Source organism: Lepidochelys kempii, chromosome 9, assembly GCF_965140285.1.
Source record: "Lepidochelys kempii isolate rLepKem1 chromosome 9, rLepKem1.hap1, whole genome shotgun sequence".
Taxonomy (NCBI): Eukaryota; Metazoa; Chordata; order Testudines; family Cheloniidae; genus Lepidochelys; species Lepidochelys kempii.
Window position 1 is genome coordinate 7,121,721 of NC_136388.1, and position 18,445 is coordinate 7,140,165.

General features: G+C 42.6%; 1 protein-coding gene across 8 annotated transcripts in view; it reads left to right on the forward strand.

Moving 5' to 3' along the window:
- Positions 1-18,445, forward strand: part of DIS3L2 (DIS3 like 3'-5' exoribonuclease 2) — a 286,215-nt gene that overhangs the window by 92,255 nt on the left and 175,515 nt on the right. The window lies entirely within an intron of this gene.

Consider the following 18,445-nt stretch of genomic DNA (forward strand, 5'->3'; position numbering starts at 1 on the left):
GCAATCAATTATCCTTTTGAAGAGGAGTGGTCTTACTCTGACTCTGAATCTGAATCCTTCCTGTGCCATCAGGAATGAAGTGATGTATGTATGTATGTATGGAATGAATGTAGCTCACGAAAGCTTATACTCAAATAAATTGGTTAGTCTCTAAGGTGCCACAAGTACTCCTTTTCTTTTTAGGAATGATTCAGTGGCTCAAACAAGGTTCCACCATTCCTGTCTGTTTGGGGCCACTATTTGGATGTCTTTCATTAAGTCCCATATGTTTTCCCTCTCTAAGCATGTTTGATGGAGGGATTCCTTCTGTTGGCCACTTTTTACATGTTCTTCCAGCTGCCCAACAGCATGCCTGCCATGGCAGATGCGCTGGCTTCATTCTTAACACACGTTCAAGATATTGCCATCATCTCTTTGGATAGTATTGGAGACAGGATTGTTGAGCTCTGACAGATCTCAGCAGTTGTCATAAATTAATTCTATTTAATATTTACTACTTTCTTGAGGCATCAGGTGTCTGTCCATACTCTTGGTGGGTTTCCAGCTTTCACATCCGTATGTTAAAATATATTAAAAAAATTGAGTTTAAGGTTTGTGGCTTTGTCTTTAAGCCATACATTATTATTGACCAAATCTTGCTTAAACTGGTGACTGCAGCTGCTGCCTTGCCAATTTGTGCCATTATTTCCTTCTGGACGTCCCCACTGGCATGCATGTTACCACTAAGGTATGTGTATTGCCTCGCCTCTTGTATTCCTTTGCCTTCTAACTTAATGCTTGAGTTGGGGTTGCTCGGGTTCTCGTTAGATTTGTTTTTTCATAACTATTTACCCCATCTTTTTTGTGAAGCTGGACAATCTTTCATTTTTGCTTATGTTGGTTGACCGGTTGCTTGGAAGAGCTATCTCATCAGCAAAATCTAAATCTTCTAGTGTTAAGCTGTGATGAGAGAGGTGAGAGAGTGCCTTCTTGTTTGACAGCAATATCTATCAAAGTATAAGCTCAGGTCTGTGTTTACTTTCACTGTGGAAGCTGCATCTTGATATAAAGTCTTGATCTTGTTGTTTGTTATTGTTGACATACCATCACACGTCAAGATGCTGTGGCCTGGACTAAGATGGAAGCTGTCATATGCCTTCATAAAATCTATTGACATTTATGATGAGTGGATTTTTGCCACTCTGCACTTTTCTTAGTGGTTTTTCTTAGAGTGACACATGATCTTACAGGTCAAAATCCAGTCTGCTCTTCCCTTAGCTTTGCCTCAGGCTGCTTCCTTTAACCTGCTTCAGAGATACTGCAGAGACCCTGCTTGTCACTGAAAGGAGTGCAGCACCTTGCCAGTAATGGCAATTGCTAGGATCACTTTTCTTGACTATCTGTTGTTCTGAAAGCTTTTCCTGGTCCCACGTTTTGTTGAAAAGTTTGGTGATTTTTATCAATGGTCTTATCATTACAAGCTTTCAACTTTTCCTGGTGACTTGGTCTTCACCTGCAGCTTTCCCAAGTTTTAAGGTTTTTATTGTACCTTCTTTGTTTGGGGTGTGATACATTAAGATGTCCAGCTCTGGTGTTTAATTTCTTTGTCAAAGTCAGTAGTTTCTTGTGGAGTTGGTTTGTTTAGCACTTCTTAAAAGTGCTCTGCCCATCACTCTGTTCTTTTTCTGCTGTTTCTGTCTTTACTTGTTTATCCTTAACAAGCCCTATGGCTAATCTAAACTTGCCAGTTAGAACCTTGCTGAGTTGATAAAGTGTTTTACTGTTCCTCTTTCAGCAACCACTTCAGCTTCTTTGGTGATCTTATCCATATATTTCCTCTTGTCTCTTCTTGTGCTGCTTTTACTGTTTTATCCTTTGTTTTATATAGAATTTTTTTCTGCTGCTTTTTCTGAAGCTATTTTTGAGCAGTTGATGTTTGGTTTGGCTTGTTTCCTTTCTTTCATGCTGTTCCACGTATCCTCACTTATCCAGGATTTTGGTTCACATAGCCAGTTTCCAGACACAGTTATTGCTGCATCTCTGATAGTGTCGCAGAAAGGACTGTGACATGTCAATGCTGACTTGCTGGGACCAATTCTGTCCCCATAATGTGCACGTGCAGCTCAAATCATTTTTAAAAAGAACCCCATAGTCACATTTTGAAGGCAGAATTTGGCCTCAGATAATAGTACCACCAGGTTGGATCCTGATCCTCCAAACATGAGTAACTTCATTCATGCAAGTAGTTCCATTGGACTCAGTGGGGGTCTACTCACCTGAGTAAAGAGACTTGTGCCCATGTGTTTGGGGGATTGGACCCTTGCCCAGTTCAAGTGTCCCTCACTGTGTACAATGTAACTAGACTTCCTTTGAAAAAATTTGTGTGTTCATGCTGTCCATTGTGCATTTCATCCATGTGATAAAGATCTTTTATGCTAAGCTTTGTATCTTGGCTCTTCCCTGTATAAAATCCCTTCCCCTTGAAACAAATCACTATTGCAGCAACAGCACAGAAAGGCGCAAATAGGAGAAGGGAATGTGTAAGGGTGAAATTCATTGGGGCTGTACTAATCCTATGCATAACATACTTAAGCCCAATTGTGAGGACTCAAGTGCTCACCGAGCTTTGCAGGGGCCTCTGCACAGATGTAAATATCACCCTTTGTGAGCAGTGGCAAGACTGGAATAAATGGTACATAACTGAGCAGTGCAATACTCGAACGGAAGCTTCTGATGGGCGTATTTATACAGCAAAGTCTCAAGGATTCATGCTAAGGAACGATACCTAAAGTCAAGCACTGGTAAAATGAGAACATCAAGAAACAGACAACCTATATTATAAACAAAACCCAAAAATCCATCTCCCAGAAAACAGAACCCCCACCCAATCTAACTTCACACAGTTCTCGTCCTGGGAAGAAGAGGATGAGAGTACAAATCACATGCAACAGATGTTAGTCGTGTTGCTTAATGCACTACTGGTAGGGACTCAGATACTATGGTGATGAGCATCAGAACATATATAGAATAGATTAAACCAGGCTATATGATTGACTTCACTGCCTGATAAAGCTGATCAGAAGCGGCTTAGTTTAGGCGTAAGTGCTGTAGTAAACAAGATTAGATACCTGTTGTACGTAGATTGTATCGAGTGGTGGTGAGAACAAAGGATCAACAACCTGTGCAAAGTCTGGAAAGTATCACTTATTGGTGGCTTCACTGTCCATGGTATCCAGTACATAGATAGATAGATAGATAGATAGATTTTAAATAGATCTACTTCTTAGTTGTTCCTTCAAAGGACCAACTCTCACAATCATGTATAGCAGAGGTCTGAGCAAGCACTTGCACTTCAGTCACCCTTCTCTGGATCATTTTCTTTCCCTAAAACAATCATTTCTCTCCCTTAGCTCAGTACGAGTACACATGGCAGTGATATCTGCATGTCATCCTCTTGTATTAGGCTACACCGGTTTCTTCCACCGCATGGCGTTGAGATTGCTCACAGGGCTCACATGTTTTCATACCAGTCAGGCAACCTGTTCCTTCCTGCAATGTTAACTTTGTGTTAACTGGACAAATGATTTTCCCCTTTGAGCCACTGGCTACCTGTTTTCTTTACCACCTGTCAATCAAGGCAGCCTTTTTGGTAGCCATCATGTCAGGCAGAGGGACAGGGGAGATCCGGCCCTTCGTGGCAGGCCTCCTATTCCTCCTCTACCCAGCAGTCTTTCACGAGGATAGAGGCCTCAGGCCACACATGAAGTTTCTGAGTAAGGTGGCTTCTGAGTTCCACATCAGTCTATTCACTTCCAGGTTTTCTTCCCTAAATTGTATTCCACTCTGGGTTAAATGAAACGTCACACACTGGATGTCATGAGGACCTATTTTATTTGGCTAGGACCCAGCCATCCAGGCATATACTAGACTCTTCATGGCGTTTGCTGAGAAGGTTAAAGGGCAAAGCCATATCCTTGAGAGGCGAAGTGAGTCTCAGACTATGTCAGGACATTGTGCTAAGAAAGGGCCACCTGGGCAGGTTAGGTTAGTCCACTGGGACTTGGATGGCTTCTCTGCCCTGCTTAGATAACTTGTAGCATCCCCATATCAGAGAGGGCACAGATGTAAAAGGAACTCTTGATTTCTGTGTTCCCATCTCCCAACTGAATGTATAAAGGGGGTGTATGATACAAATACTGTTACATTTTGGGAGCTCAGCTAGCCTCATTTTTTTCTCTTCATTTACTTGCCTCTTGGTATAAAGCTGTTAACAAGATTGCAGCATCTCCACCAGTTAATGTTGCAATTAAAAAAATTCATACTTTATATTTTTAGTATAAGTGTTTGCATTCAGTAAAACCTTGCAGATCTGCCCCAAACCAGGAAAAGCGTGACTGTGTACAGAACATTTATTTATTTTACAGTGTTATCGCTTCACTTATGTTCCTCTGTAATCTGAATTTCACATGAACTTGAGCCAGTCTTATCAGATACTGAAGCAGTTCTTCAGACGTGCTGATAAGGAAACATCAGCAGTGCAAGTAGTAGCAGTTTGGACTGTGAGAATGGCACGCACTCTCATAAAAGCTAGTAAAGGACTGTCACCTTGCCAAAACCCATCCTTGGCCAACAAATCTATTGTGGGTTCTTGAGCTCTGCTCCTAAGAGGTTTCACTGTATGCTGACCACATACACAGGTTATCCCAGGTCCACATGGATCACTCACAAACATGTGACTCAATAAAATAATACCAGTGGCAGTGACTGTAGTTAGGGTTGTCCTCCTGACACCTTCTTTCCACTTGCTTGAACTTTTCAAAAACTAAATTCATAAGCACAGACTTTTAGGGCTTGTTCTCTGCCTTAAGTTTGAGCAAAAAATTGTTCTGCTGTGTTTGAGGATATACTCTGCAAGTATGCTGAGCTCACTCAGCTAAATGTGTAATGAAAGATCTAGTCAAATATGTTGCCATGAATTGAAAAGGACAACTGGGCCTGGGTAAGAGCTGTAATGGCCTCACTTTGCAGGTAGCTGGAGCAGGATGAGCTCACTCCTCTCCACCTAAATATTCAACATCAGTGTAAAACCATTAGGACAGCTGGTAAGACAACCCCCATCTTTTAAGTCAAATGTAGTCAGTAAAGTCCCTAATAACTTTGGTAAGGCTTGTAATTATCCCATACAATTATCTGGGGCCAAATTGTCAACTATTGTTACCGTCTGTAGGCCACTGTTCTGGAATACTTGGGACCCACTTTCCCATTGATCTTTGTAGTGCAAGCTTTGTAGTGTTCGTTGTATATGTAACGTTCCACGTTTTCAGTTTTTATTTGATTAAAAAAAAGGGGGTGAGTTTTCAGTGTTTATTTTCCAAACATTAAAACTGAGATAAAATGGGGGGGGAGGGAGAAAAACAAAAAATCTTTTGTAATATACACATTTTACTACAATGTATTTGAAACTTTTTTTTAAATGTACAAAGGTATATTTTTTTCTCTCTCAGAGCTAGCAGTTTGTTCAGAAATCCGCTCACATAATTTTCTTCAAAGTATCTTCAAACTCACATTGAGCGTCTTGCTGTCTTGGAGGTAGTCCAGCTTTGAAAATCAGTGCTCTGCGTCTATAGATCCAGGGGATGCACTCAAAGCTCGCCATGCCACTTTGCTGAATTTGGAAGGTGTGTCTTGATGGCTGTTCCAAAAAGCCAGCACATCCAGTTTCACATAGTCAGGGCTAGGCAAGTTCATGTAAGTAGTAAATTCCCCTTTCAGATTTGAAATTTCATCTTTAGTGGCAAATGGTTGAAACACTTTGGCATAATGTCATAATCTGCTGCAAAATTCACCTTGAAGAAGGGGTGCAACACCTGGATGACATTCCAGAAAGAATCTTCAGCACCAAACACTTTGGGGTTCAGATTATGGACCATGGTCGTCTCCTATTTCTCGCTGAGCATTGTGTTGAAGCTTTTGAACGCTTCTTTGGTTCTTGTATTCTGGGGTGGGAAGGATTTTTAGAAATGGATGGGTTTTCTCATTGTATATTTCTCCTGTAGCTTTTGTGCTCAGTTCAGCTGAGATTTGGTTGTCAGGATCTGGTAAATGTCTGTGTTGGCAGTAGTCAGAGAAAACTCCAGCGTTTACTGTGTCACACAGTGATGCCAAGTTTTCAGCAGTGAACGCTACCTTGATGCATAGAATCTGGTGGGCATTTTGGCTTATTTACCAGTCTCTTCAGAGTTTCTGCTTTAGAACCAGCAAACTCAAGATTATTTAGATTAAGATGAACTCAAGATAAAGATGATCTAGGAGACGCATTAGCACAGTCCACACGTTATTTATAGGACAAGCAGTGAAATACAAACTCATCCACCAATGTGAAATGTTAGGGGAAGGTAACTGGCATCTGGCTCTGCACTCGTCTCGCACTGTGTAAAACAAAGCCTTCAGTTTGTTCGCATGCTTGAAAATGACCCCGAATCCAATGATGCAAGATTTCACGTCTTTCATTTCTCCTGTAGCTGACAGTGCAACGTTAATCAGATGAGCAGGACAGGAAATATACGTAGCAGCTCCGGTTTCTAATTGAGTTTAATCTCCCATGCAAATTTAGGAAGCAGAATCTATGTTAGTTGTGGTCACATTTTCCCAGATTAGTTGGTACATCTCAAACATGTCCATTCTTGCTGCGTCAGCAGAGGGGATGAATGTCACATCGGCACAAAACTATGCGGGTTTATTTGCTTAGAAATAAAAAAACAAAAACAAAAGGACAAGAATCGGAGGGTCCAAAGCATCAGGAGACTCATCAAAAATCAGACCAGACGCCACATTTCCATCAATTCGTTCCATCAGTTTAGATACTAAAGCATCATTTTCTTTCAGATACTTATGAGTGAGGTTGTCTGCATTAGGAAGGGTTTTTCCAGCTAGACTGGATTGTTGCACAAAGTCACCAATAGGCCCCTCTGCTATTAACAGTGGTTGTCCAGCGAAACAAAGAGCGCACACAAAAATTCATTGATACAATCGTACTGTGTCCTCTCTTTCATTAAAGCCCTGGTGAAAGCTCCAGATATTGACGGTCCCAAAACTCATTTTCTTCTTTAAGCTTCTTGTGTTGCTTGCTTTTGACAAGCTTCTTTAGTCTGTCAGTGTGAGCACTGACCTCTGTACTGCAGTACTTGCAGTGGAATGTTTCCTCTTCGCTCCCATCTTCACTTTTCTTGAAAATTTCTAAGCACTGTTTTTCTTCTTGGTACTCAGGCATAGATTTGCGGTTTTGCTCCATGTTTATTTTTTTACCTTACCTATCTGTAAACCCCAAGGAACTTGTCTAGGTTCCTGGGGCTCTGTGTGCTGGTAGTTCAGGGAGAGGCACACTGTTCCTGGTTGGAAGGGGGAGCCAAGGGCAGACTCAGAGTCTGCTGGGCAACCAAGAGGGGGAGTGTCAGGGTTCTCCCCCCCGGAACCCGAGGGTACAGATGTGGGGACCCACATGAAAGAACCCCTAAGCTTATTTCTACCAGCTTAGGTTAAAACTTCCCCAAGGCACAAATTCTTTGCCCTTGAATGGTATGCTGCCACCACCAAGTGATTTAATAAAGAATCAGGGAAAGGACCACTTGGAGTTCCTATTCCTCCAAAATATCCCCCGAAGCCCTTACACCCCCTTCCTGGGGAGGCTTGAGAATAATATCCTAACCAATTGTTTACAAAGTGATCACAGACCCAACCCCCTGGGTCTTAGGACAATAGAGAAATCAGTCAGGTTCTTAAAAGAAGGATTTTATTTTAAAAAAAAGGTAAAAATCAGCTCTGTAAAATCAGGATGGAAAATAAATTTACAGGATAACAAAAGATTCAAAAAGACAGCAGAACTTTTCAAAGTTGCAAAAAACAGGACTAAACCTCCCTCCAGCAAAGGAAAAAATTCACAAGCAGAACAAAAGATAATCTAACACGCCTTGCCTGGCTTTTACTTACAATTTGTAATATAAGAGACTTTTAGGATGGTTTATAGGAGAAGGAGTTTTCTGATCTGACGCTTCTCTGCTTCCCAAGAGAACACACCAAAACAAAGCCTTCCCCCCACAAGATTTGAAAGTATCTTCTTTCCCCATTGGTCCTTTTGGTCAGGTGCCAACCAGGTTATTTGAGCTTCTTAACCCCTTACAGGTAAGGAGGAATTCTAGGCTACCCTTAGCTGTATGGTTATGACAGGGAGAGAGACTATTTAGAGCAGGGGTGGCCAACCAGTGGCTTCAGAGCCACATGCGGTTCTTCAGAAGTTAACATGCGGCTCCTTGTCTAGACACCGACCCTGGGGCTGGAGCTACAGGCGCCAACTTCCCAGGGTGCCGGGGGGTGCTGACTGCTCAACCCCTGGCTCTGCCACAGGCCCTGCCTCTACCCCACCCCATCCTCTGAGCCTGCCATGCCCTCGCTCCTCCCCACAGAGTCTCCTGCATGCCACGGAACAGCTGATTGGGAGGTGCAGGGAGGGAGGGAGGGAGGTGGAGGCGCTGATTGGGGGGGCTGCCCTGGGTGGGAGATGCTGGGAGCGGGGGCGGGGCTGCTGATGTATTACGGTGGCTCTTTGGCAGTGTACATTGGTAAATTCTGGCTCCTTCTCAGGCTCAGGTTGGCCAGCCCTGATTTAGAGCAACAAGAGCCCTGTTGGTTTGGGGAAAGATTGCAGGTATGCCTGCAGAGTGAGAAAGGGGCAGAGTGAAATGATTGATAAGAGAAAGCCTGGGAAGAAGAATTAGCCTGACCAATAGGGAGTGAGATGCCCTCTCTTGGGAGCCCTGGTAGGAGGAGTGGGGTGAGAAGCCATTTTGGGGTTAGTCTGGAGCCAGCCATGGAAAGGGCAGGACTGGCTGTGTGGGGATCTAGAAAAACTCAGACTCATCCATCCAAACCCTCAAGGAGATTGGCACTAAAGGAGGTATCCGGATGGATAGGGGGCATTAGATATCTATCTGTGGAGGACTGATTGTTTAAAATTCAGTGCCACACTAAATGGACACAAAGAAATAGGTGGGCAGCTTCATCTTGTGAGCCTATCATAGTGCGATATTAATGTTGTTTGATTTTTCTGACCTCCACTGTGTGTGTGTTCTTCGTTTTACATGGTGGAACTGCTTCAATCTCAGAGTTGCAGGGCACAACAATTGTGTAAAGCTTTAGTGCTTAACAAAAATAAGTACCTGGAGAAATACTGAGTGGATTGATAAACGGGTGTTACATCAGTAAAAACTGAACTCCTTTAATAAAAAATCCCTGGTAATTTATCCATGAAAAATCAGTAAAAACTGATTCGGAAGACTATGTATATGCTATATATCCCCATGGTAAATACTATAAGAGAGAATATCTTTTTCTCAATAATGCCAAATTGATGATTGTTGAGCTGTATAATCAGAGCTTCAAAAATTTGTCAGATCCTAGTAACCAGGGAGAAAACTGTATTTGTACTCCAGAATTTAAGCTATCAAGATGCTATTTTTTTAAAAGGGCTATTTTCAAAGGCACAGAAGGCAGGTGGGTACCTAACAGCCTTTAGTGCCTTCAAAAATCTCCTAAACCTGTATCCCTTATGTTTGCAAAGAAACCTGCTGAGGGTGGTGTCTGCCATTGGTTTTCTGAGTGAGTCGATCTTCTGCAAACAAGTGCCACCACTTCTCTCCCCCCACTCCGAGATCAGGCCTCTGGGGAAAGGAGAGAGTAATGGGAGTCTAAACAAGATGCTGCCCTGGACCCTACTCTGCGGCACTCCATCTGCTAATAGGTGTGTGGTGAATTTGAAGCTCTCCAACTCCCTTGGCTGCTGGAAGGAATAATTCTCTGTGTTCTGCCTTCCTACCCAGATGCTCCTGGTTGCCTCAAGTGGTCATAAGGGGTCTCCGCTAATTGCTTGTTCCCCAGCCTCCAGTTTTTGGGGTGTCTCCAGTGAACAGCTTTAGTTCCTACCTCTGCTGCTGCTCATAGCTTTTCCAGGCTGCAACAGAGTGATATCTGTTTTATTCTTGACAGTTTCACTGTCAGGATCATGACTGGGACATGGGCAGTAGGGCCTAATGGTAACACCCATAGGGGTGGCCAAGCCTGGAGATTAGAACGGGAGCCACACTGGAGTCAAGAATCAGGACCACAGGATGCCCTGGGGCATAGTGGAGAGCAAGCTGAGGAGTCAAAGGTAAGGAACAGAAGCCAAAAGCCGGGGCCAATCGGTGATCTGGAGCTGTAGCAAGGAAGTGGAATAGGAGGTCAGAGCCAGGGATCAGAAGCTGAATGCCAGAGCTTCTGGGTGTGCCGGAGACATGGTTGGGAAGTGGAACCAAAGGTCAGAGCCAGGGGTGTCAAGGATCGATAAGGGCTGGAACTGAAGCCAGGTATAAGAGCAGGCTGGGCAGGGGTAGGAGTAGGGGCAGGAAGCAGGATCAAGCGTGGCTGCAGGCTTGGAACACGCTGAGCAACCAGCGACCTCTGGCTGCTGCTGAGTCAAGTAGCAGCTAGCTCCGCCCCTCCACCAGTCAGGAAGTGCAATCAATCAGGCAGCCGCTGTCAGGATCAGCTGTGACCATTGCATTGCTAGAAGACTGACCCTGCTGCAGCTGGCTCCCTCGCCTTCATTGTCACTCACAGGCTTTCCATTAGGAGGGGTGAAACTGATGAGACTCTCAGGTCAGTTTTCATTCTGCTGCACCTAGGAAAAGCTCTGAGCAGCTGCAGGTAAACTGGAGTTGTTTGTCTGTAGTCTCAACACAGCACTGTGTTGGTTTACCCTAGTCTCATGTTTGGAAGGTTAAGTTTCTAGCCCTTATGATGGGTTATATTTTTTAAAGAGCTGAGATCTTTCCAAAGTTAAGGGCACCCATCTAGCAAAATCTTCCTATTAGTTTTGGACGAATGGGTTTTTCGAATTCTGTCAATTGAACCTTATTTAGTCTCCATTGTTGAGTTATTTTTAAACTTTTGATTGCGTAAGTGAGGTCTGCAATAGAGATCAATGTTGTGGTGCTCGAGACAGGTAACTTCTTATTCTGTTCTCATAGAATATCAGGGTTGGAAAGGACCTCAGGAGATCATGTAGTCCAACCCCCTGCTCAAAGCAGGACCAATCCCCAACTAAATCATCCCAGCCAGGGCTTTGTCAAGCCTGACCTTAAAAATATGTAAGGAAGGAGATTCCACCACCTTCCTAGGTAACGCATTCCAGTGTTTCACCACCCTCCTAGTGAAAAAGTTTTTCCTAATATCCAACCTAAACCTCCCCCACTGCAACTTGAAACCATTACTCCTTGTTCTGTCATCAGCTACCACCGAGAACAGTCTAGATCCATCCTCTTTGGAACCCCCTTTCAGGTGGTTGAAAGCAGCTATCAAATCCCCCCTCATTCTTCTCTTCTGCAGACTAAACAATCCCAGTTCCCTCAGCCTCTTCTCATAAGTCATGTGTTCCAGTCCCCTAATCATTTTTGTTGCCCTCCGCTGGACTCTTTCCAATTTTTCCACATCCTTGTAGTGTGGGGCCCAAAATTGGACACAGTACTCCAGATGAGGCCTCACCAATGTCGAATAGAGGGGAACGATCACGTCCCTCGATCTGCTGGCAATGATCCTATACATCCCAAAATGCCATTGGCCTTCTTGGCAACAAGTGCACACTGATGACTCATATCCAGCTTCTTGTCCACTGTAACCCCTAGGTCCTTTTCTGCAGAACTGCTGCCGAGCCATTTGGTCCCTAGTCTGTAGTGGTGCATGGGATTCTTCCTTCCTAAGTGCAGGACTCTGCGCTTGTCCTTGTTGAACCTCATCAGATTTCTTTTGGCCCAATCCTCTAATTTGTCTAGGTCCCTCTGTATCCTATCCCTACCCTCCAGCATATCTACCTCTCCTCCCAGTTTAGTGTCATCTGCAAACTTGCTGAGGGTGCAATCCATACCATCCTCCAGATCATTTATGAAGATATTGAACAAAACCGGCCCGAGGACCGACCCTTGGGGCACTCCATTTGATACCAGCTGCCAACTAGACATGGAGCCATTGATCACTACCCGTTGAGCCCGACAATCTAGCCAACTTTCTATCCACCTTATAGTCCATTCATCCAACCCATACTTCTTTAACTTGCTGGCACGTCAGTCTTCATGACCCCACAATGACCTCTTATGCGAGGCAAAAAATTACTCATGCAGTTAGGTAACTGGAATTAGATAGATTCCACATATTGCCATTTGTTACTGAAGAGCCTAATTAATCTGTGCTTTTCCCTTGGGTTACGAGTCCCGGCTGAGCAGGCTAAAAGGCATGATTTTCACAATGGATGGTAGGCATGGGAGGTAGCAGAATCTGGTTATTGTTAACAACAATTTCCCTAGGTGAATCAGATAAAAATTCATTCAGCTAAGCTAATCAAATACTATACTTCTCATTTAGTAGCTAAATCATTTCTTCTTAGGGGAAAAAATGGCACAAACACTTTAAGAAAAATAATATACATACCCTAAAAAAGGAAATGAAACAAGCATGTTAAATATTTAATGAAACACAGTTATGAAAACATTTCCTAAACTATTTCTTAATTTAACGAATCTGGTGTTCATGAGAGGTGCAACATTGATAGCTCAGGAGAATGAAGTCCTCCATTACTGGCAGTAGCACTGTGCGAGTCCTGACCCTGTTTTGGAGTGATCAGCTTTAGGGGCTGTCAAAAGTAGTGCAGTCTCAGAGCCAATTCAGGGATTTGCTGCTCTGCTAAGACTGCCAGCAGATGGCCCAGCTATGGTGGCTTTGTGATGTGGACTTCTGTCCAGAAAGAGTTAGCCTGAAATCCTCTGAGCTCATCTTACACAGATCACCAAACAGCATTTAGACTGTAACTGTTTTGTTCACTGTGGACCTAGGCTGAAACTGATGCCCTGGTTCTTTTATCCCTGTACTCAGTCCACGGAGATACCTAGACACACATTTTGACAGTGTTGAGTTCAGTCTTTGTCCACAATGAAATGTTCCATGTAGAGCAATGTGAGGTTCCTAGTGAAATGCTCTGTAGGATAATCTGAAACTAAGATAAGCTTTCTCATCATCTTGAGCTTTGGTTTTTCTAGTCCCCCCCCCCTTTTTGTTTCCCCCATCCCCAAACAAAATCCATTGATAAAGGGTTATATACTATCATCTATCCATATGTACACAGTTCCCATCGCAGTCAGGGAGAGTTTCTCTGTGAATAGAGGTCAGAGATTGCCAGTCTCTCATAAGAGGTTAGAATTCTGTCCATTTTAAAACACACAACTGTTTGACAGGTACTCAAGAAAATACTCTGGACACAACTGGTCCAGTGAATTGATGCTGGCTGTCTCCTCTTCCATTTCTGAGCGAGCAAAGAGCTGTCTTCTCTACACCTGACCTCTGCCAGTATCCTAGAAACTTCTCAGTCAGGCTTTAGGCAGGAATATAGCACAGAGAGAGGCATGGTACACAGCTTTCTCCTAGCCATGGACAGTGGGTAAGCAGCCATACTCATTCTGGCTGAGACTCTGGAAGCAGAGTAGGGGATTTAGTCATGATTCCCTTTAATTTAAATTGAAATCCCATACTCAGCTTTGAATATCTAAACCTTTGTCTCTCTCCACAGTATTTGTCACCGCCTATCAGACCTATACTTGGAAGGAAACTTGTAGTATACACCTTTTGCCATTGCTTTTTGCTCTGCTTTTTTGTAGATATTAGGTATTGATTGATATATCCCTGCTGCCTATAAAGTACTTGCCTCTGGATCTTCAACAGTCTTCTTCCTAACCTTGCAAGTTTCTAACTTCAAACGTTTTTGGTACAGTTGGCCATATGGGTGTAGCACATTCAGGAATTAGCAATGAATGGTTATCGCAGGGTGAGATTGCTCAAGTGTAAACTTAAAGGAAACACCATGAAGGAAGTTGCTGGTGCTTTTAAAGTGTATACAATAGCTATTATGAAATGTCTTGGGAATACTGTCTGGCTTGAAACTGCCCTGCTATTTAAATACACGGATCTATTAAATACACGGAGCTATCTCAGTACATTACATGCATGGAGAAGAGGGCATGTTCACACAGTGACCATTAGTTCTGATGTAGGACACTATGTGCTATATCCATTATTAAAAATGTCAAAACAACTAACTGATGGTCTAGTCAAAGTGAGATAAATATGTTCCTTAATTCAGAAATAATCTTGTATTGTACTGATGGAATACAAAGCATGTGTCTAGTGCTTACTCAGATGCTTTTTCTTGTGTGTTGCTTTCCGAAGTAGGACGTTTTTGTGGCTTATTGAAAAGTAGAATAAAATCTAGTCTGGGGCAGTACCATCTGACTCGCTCAGCGTAGCATTGGACTTTTACCACTGTAGCGGGAAAGGTTAAGTGCTGTTTTCAGATGTGTACACAGCTCCCATTCGCTCTAGCAGGATCTGCACATGCATTTCTGAGAAGCCGTGGCTCTAGGTGTGGGTATCGAGTCCTGCCTTGCAGAAGGCATGTTGCCATTTAAAGTTCTTATTTTTTTGTGGTGGTGGGCCGTATGTATGCGCCTTTTAAAAATCTTCATTATTACCCCCCAAATCAGGATCTGATGAGCAATTTGATCCTTATGTTGTACTGGATAGAAGGGTGGATAAAAACAGATGATTTTGGGTGTGGGGGGGAAATCAAGAAAATTGATTTAAAAAAAAAATTAAATCTGACTTTTAAATTTTGTTTACATTGTTTTTTTCTTTTTAAAAATAAACCTGTTTAAAATGAAATCTGAATTGAATACAAAATTTGTTAAGGCCTAAACTTCTTATAGTCTCTTAAAATTGTTTAACTAAAACATAAATATGCCGAATCCATGAGCTTCTCAAAAACGTTGACTTAAAGGCTGCTTTTCTGTGTAAACTTTGTAAAGAAAGAATCAGGGGGAAAACGTCTAACTTTGCAGGTCAAGCTTTATACATCTGGCACAACAGGTGTGTACTGTATTAAAGGCTTGGTTTTTTTTAATAAAAACAATTTTTATGTATGCTGTTTTGTGTGTTTAATTAAATTCCAATTACCAGCCTAATGAAGCTTGACACAAATCATGAGCAAAAAGTTAATTATCTAGTGAATAAACAAGATATCATTCACCATTTTCTAACATACTAAAAATGTACAGTTAATAAGAATCTGAAACTATTGAGAGATAATTGCTTAAATCAATGTATATAGTACACCCTCCTCGGTAGCAAAAAGATGTACGAAATCTTGTGTAAAGGCTCTATTCAGTTGTAAGTTAACATGTTTCAATGGTCATATCAACCAATGAGAATGCACCTTTCTTTAGAAAATAACTGAAGTACAAATGGAGAAGTTGATTAAAATTGATGATTGAAATCGCCTTATCCACGCTGCTGTATAGAAGTGCAAGTTGCGGGTTACTTGATGTTTCCAGTATCCCAGAGAAGGCCATAACAATGCCAGTTACAGAATCCAAATATCCTACCTTTTAGTCCCTGATATTAACTATTAAATCATGCCGCTGCTCCTTCTGATTGTCCATTAAAAATGAATTATTGTTCTAGTTTGTGTTATCTAAGTGCAAACCTGGATTTGTGCTGGAAATGGCCCACCTGTTGATCACTTTAGATAAGCTATTACCAGCAGGACAGTGGGGTGGGAGGAGGTATTGTTTCATGATTTCTGTGTGTATATAAAGTCTGCTGCAGTTTCCACGGTAAACATCTGATGAAGTGAGCTGTAGCTCACGAAAGCTCATGCTCAAATAAATTGGTTAGTCTCTAAGGTGCCACAAGTACTCCTTTTCTTTTTGCGAATACAGACTAACACGGCTGTTCCTCTGAAACCATTCTCTACATAGTTGTGTAGTTTTTATGGAATTTTCTTATTTACAGTACATGGCTCTTTATATTGGTATAGATAAAATCTTTGAAAAACACTTCCTTGTTGAGAGTGGTGCACCATCTCTGAGATTAAATCTACTAACCACCAATGTATTCTTGTTGAAGTCACTTTGCTGATGTTCTGGTACAGAAACATCAAGTACCTAAAGCTGCCCAATTAAACAAACACCAGAGAAGTGAAAAGTCTATTACTTCATTAACAAACAGCAAACTTTTCCTGCTACTGAGTCACGTGTACCAACCAATCTGTGTAGTATAAGGAGCACCTGGATCTGAAGTGCAGGTTCTGTGTTTGGACCTGGATCGATGCCAGTAGTGTGTCTTCAGTCGGGAAAGTCAAGTCCACGTGGAATGAGCTAAGTCGTTTTATTTAAGATTTTTCTAGCTGAAATAGTAAGCATTCAGTAATTGTTTCTTCTTTCCATCCTGTAAGGGAGAATTTTTTTCCCCAGTCAGTTGTTTTTGAGATTTGAAACTCTGATGTATTTTCATTTGCAAGTGGATATTGCATCTTTAATTGCGTTCCTTCTGGAAGGAATTGCAGATTTCCATAGTGACCAGTGCGTACCTGGAGAAAGTAATTTTGGATCTGTCACCACTAATAAGGATTTTAGTCTGATGGCTGTATGGCCGCTTTAGCCACCTGTTAGTGTCATAGTAATCTGATTGTACTAGGACATTTTGTGGGGTTGTTTTTAATATGTGAGACCATGAATAGTTGCCAGATACATCTGACTACATATGAGAACTGTTCAAACTGATCTTTTAGAGAGGGATGCAAATGCTACAAGTGCTGAATCTAATTTGCTGGTAATGACATAACTAATTTGAGCGGTACCTTGAAGTTAGTGCATAATTGTTTAAGTAAAGCTATGACCATTTTGGTTTGTCAGATAATTGCTGAAAGGAAAACAAGGAGTTTATAACAGAGTTACACTGGGTTCTTGCTGCTGAATTTTTTTTCACTGTAAGATAAGCTTATGAAGTATTGCCCAAGCTAACATAGTAAATCTTCCTCAGAAAACGTGACATTTCAGAGGGTGGAAATATTAAATAGCCATTGGATAACCACTATAGTAAAGGGGTCAGAATAATTCAGTTTTGGTTTGTCATAAGGCAGAGAACTTCTTCCCATCCCCGCTCCTTTGCTCAAAAGCCACCTTCTTTCAGATCTTCTCTTTCCTTTGAGAATGGCCTCTGTAGTTCCCCCACATGTTTGGGTGCTCGCCTCTGCTCCAACTCTGGCCCCTGTAGAACAGCATTTTCCAGTAGGGCCAAATGAACACCGCCTGGTGCCGATGGAGCCAAAAGGGGCTTTCAGAACAGACTGAGGTGCCGGTTCAGATGTCTGTGACAAAGTTGTCTACAGCAGAACTTCTGTGCCAGGCCTTCCTTTGATTTTGGCACCTCTAGCCCCTTGTTTCTTCTCTCCTTTCTTCAGCCACAGAGGAATCTTTTTAGTGCAGAAGCCTGGGATCTGCCAGCTCAGCCAGGTGGATTTCAGATCTCTGACATCCACTCTGCCTCAAAGGATAATACTGCTTCATCCAAAGTGGCTAGAGGTTTGCCACTCTGGCCATCTCCTTGGGGCACCTTTGTGCATGTGTCTTTGTTACTGTTGTCCTTTAGTCCCTTTGGTGCGATCCTTTTGGCAGTAGCCTTCTTCTGCCTCACATTGGCCAGCTCCTGCTAGGAGGTTCACTTAGAAAAGACTGCATCTTTTTGCTCATTTTATCCAAGAGCCCCAGGGCACCATGTTCTCATCTCATCCCATCTCCTGTTTGAGAAGCATCATGCTCACTAGAAAGTATGCCTTTCAGATACAGACACTGATAAGGAACATGTTTGGGAACAAGCAGATTCAGGATTGACTTCCTTGACTTCTCTTGAAGATTTGGTCACAGGCTCCAATCTCTTTGCTGGATGAATCTCTGGCTGATGGGCTCAGGATTTTCTGGTGAGTATGGCCAAGGCATTGAAACATGGAGATAGCATTCTGCCTCAAGGACACTGGTTTTCAAGGGCCTCTGATTGTCTCTGCCTGTGGCTGACCGGGTAGATTCTACCAGGTGTCACAGTGAGAATTCGTGCTCCCAGTAGGCAGTTCTGTGCTGCATGGTTCTATGCTTGGCGTGCACATATCCCATGTGTTCACGTGCACAGGCCATGTCTTCTGAGAACAGGTTACTGGTTTTACTTGTTCCTTTTTGTCCAAGTGGTAGGCAAATCTGTCTGTTGGAACAGCTGATAAATGTGAGTGACTTTGTTGAGAAATGGGAATCTGAAGGTAAGGTGTAAAAGAGACAATTTCACAAAGCTTTACCCCCATCCAAGAAAATATTTCTAGAACATTGTTCCTGGAAATTTTCATCATAGTTGTCCTTGCATGTATCTCGTTCTTTCCTACTCCATGTTGACTGCAGCATCCCCATTGTGTGTCACACTGAAAAGTAAGTTTTGTCTTCCTTGCTGTCGCTCTAATCGCTCGTCTAACCTGCAGACTCGTTACAGTAAATCCCTATGCTTCTTGTTAGGC